The sequence below is a fragment of the Nicotiana tabacum genome, chromosome 13 (assembly GCF_000715075.1).
Source record: "Nicotiana tabacum cultivar K326 chromosome 13, ASM71507v2, whole genome shotgun sequence".
In the NCBI taxonomy this organism is placed as follows: domain Eukaryota; kingdom Viridiplantae; phylum Streptophyta; class Magnoliopsida; order Solanales; family Solanaceae; genus Nicotiana; species Nicotiana tabacum.
Genome location: NC_134092.1, coordinates 77,911,975 through 77,915,309, shown reverse-complemented (window position 1 = coordinate 77,915,309; position 3,335 = coordinate 77,911,975).

The following is a 3,335-nucleotide window of genomic DNA, read 5'->3' as shown; positions in this document are numbered from 1 at the left end:
TGCCTTACATACTCAGTACTTTATTCGTACTGACGTCCTTTTTATTTGTGGACGCTGCATGTCGTGCTGCAGGTCCTGATAGACGGGTAGACGCAGCTCCCCCATCACAGTAGGCTATCCGGTTCAGCGTTATTGGCAAGATCCTTTCTCCGGACTTGCCGTGGTCTTGGTATGCATTTTTGTTATAGACCTTATGGGTATGTCGGGGCCCTGTTCCGGCAATGTTGTAGCACTTATGTTCTTTTAGAGGCTCATAGACAGGTGTCGACTCATGGTAGCTCGTACCTTATATATAGTTTCTTGACAGTCTTGTCGTCCCATATTATGTATGTTCATGACATTATCTTTCATTGTTGGATGTTCATGATCCATGTCTACCATTTATATTGATCTTGTCGGCCCTTAAAGATAATAAGGAAGGTTAGATAAAATGTACGTTGGTGCTCGGCAAGTATGGCCCGGGTGCTAGTCATGACCCTCCAGTTGGGTCGTGACAGAAACATCCAACCTCACGAACTGATTGGCCAAGGCCTGAACATCCAATGCAAGCGATCTCTCACCAATTGGAATATACGCAAGGCTGCCCATACTCACTGACTTCCTACTTAAGGCATCGGCCACCACGTTGGCCTTCCCGGGATGATACAAGATGGTGATATCATAATCTTTCAATAGCTCTAACAACCTCCTCTGCCTCAAATTAAGCTCCTTTTGTTTGAACAAGTACTACAAACTCTGATGATCTGTGAAAATCTCACATGAAATGCCGTAAAGATAGTGCCTCCAAATCTTCAGCGCATGAACAATGGCTGCCAACTCTAAGTCATGGACATGGTAATTCTTCTCGTGAACCTTCAACTGCCGCGAAGCATATGCAATAACCTTGCCACCCTGCATCAATACTGCACCCAGACCAATACGAGATGCGTCACAATATACCGTATAAGATCCTAAACCTGAGGGTAACACCAATACCAGTGCCGTAGTCAAAGATGTCTTGAGCTTCTGAAAGCTTGCCTCACACTCGTCTGACTATCTGAACGGGGCACCCTTCTGGGTCAACCTGGTCAACGGAGCTATAATAGAAGAAAACCCCTCCATAAACCGACGGTAATAACCCGCCAATCCCAAGAAACTACGAATCTCTGTAGCGGATGTGGGTCTAGGCCAGTTCCGAACTGCCTCAATCTTCTTAGGATCCACCTGAATACACCCTGCTGATACAACGTGACCCAAGAAAGCAATTGAACTCAACCAAAACTCGCATTTTAAGAACTTAGCATATAACCGGTTGTCTCTCAGAGTCTGAAGAACAATCCGAAGATGCTGCTCATGCTCCTCTCGGCAGCGGGAGTAAATCAAGATATCTTCAATACACACAATCACAAAGGAATCCAAGTAGGGTTTGAACACCCGGTTCATCAAATCTATGAATGATGCTGGGGCATTTGTCAGCCCAAATGACATCACTAGAAACTCATAATGACCATACCGAGTCCGAAAAGCTATCTTAGGGACATTGGATGCCCTAATCCTCAACTAATGGTAGCCAGATCTCAAATCAATCTTCGAAAACACCTTAGCACCCTGACGCTGATCAAGTAAATCATCAATCCTCGGCAATGGATACTTGTTCTTGATGGTGACTTTGTTCAACTGCCTATAATCTATATCACGACCCAAATTCTCAACATGTCGTGATGGAGCCTAACACATTGCTAGGCAAGCTGGCAATCACACAATAACTATGCATTTGGATTAAAAATATGATTTAATAAGTTCAATAGTGAAAAATATCATAAATAACTGATAAGAACAACTGCGACTCAACTACAACAATCCCAAAATCCTGATGTCACCGAGTACATGAGCTACTAATGTCAACATAGTCTAAAACTTTAGTACAACTGTCTGAGAAAATAGAACAGTATTGAATGAAAATGAAAGGAAGGAGAGTCAAGGTTTGTGGGCGTCATAGTAGCTACCTCAAGGTCTCCGAACAGGTACTATCACCGCGTCCGGATGTACCTATATTTGCCCACAAAGTGCAGAGTGTAGTATGAGTATAACCGAATCAATGTACTCAATAATTAACATGACTAACCTTGGGCTCAAAGCAGTGACGAGCTCAGAAAGACGCAGTCTGAATCAAAATAATGACAACACATATTTGACAAGATAATGACAGTAATAACTCAGAGAACTTCAATATTCAGCTCGTACGCAGTATAACAATTTACGCATGCTTTCACGTTCAACAATTTAAACTCAACACTGATAAAATATGCCAAGAAGAACTAGCATGAGGAATGATACTTCTCCATGACCACATGCCAAATATGCATGTCAAATGTAATGTATCAAAATGATAATCCCAAGTACTCACACTATCATAGTACTCAATCTGTATGTGCCAAACTCCCACTCATCACACACAATCACTCAGCACTGTACGAGTACATGTGCTCACAGTTGGTATGTCAGACTTGGGAGGGGCGGATCCTGCCTAAGTGCTAATATAAAGCGAATATGGCCTACTACGGCGTGCAGTCCGATCCCATAATAATAAATAAGCTAATAAGGCCTGTTGCGACGTGTAGCCCGATCTCCAATATCACTCACAATCTGGCTCTCAGGCCCCAACTCAATCATCATCAATCTCTCTGGTCTCACAGGATCACAAATAGCATCCCACTCAGCCAAAACAATGATAACATGATGTAACAGTAAATGATAACATAGACTAAGATATGATATGCAAATGAATAAATATAACTTAGCATATAATTGCAACTTAAGTAAATAACTCAATAATAGAAATGACCTCAATGGGTTTTGACAGAATAAGCACATAGCCTAGACATGATTTCTAACATGGATCACAACTCAATTACTCTAACACATAGGAATTGCACTGATAGAAACAAGACTAGATAACTACACAGTACCACAAAATCAACCGAGTCATAATTACCATGGTGCATGCCCACACGCCCGTCATCTAGCATGTGCGTTACCCTACACCAACCACATAACACGCATTTCAAGGATTCATACCCTCAATACAAAGTTTAGAAGTGTTACTTACCTTAAAGTGCGCAACTGAATGATCCAACAAACCCTTGCCTCGCGAATCGACCTCCGAACGACTTAAATCTAGTGACAAACAACTCAATATAATCAATACAAACTATAGGAATCGATTTCATATGATAAATCTAAGTTCTTTAACCAAATTCAAAAAGTCAATCTCCGGCCCATGCCTCGAAACCCGACAAAATTGACAAAATCCGAACACCCATTCAATAACGAGTCCAACCATACCAAAATCAAGC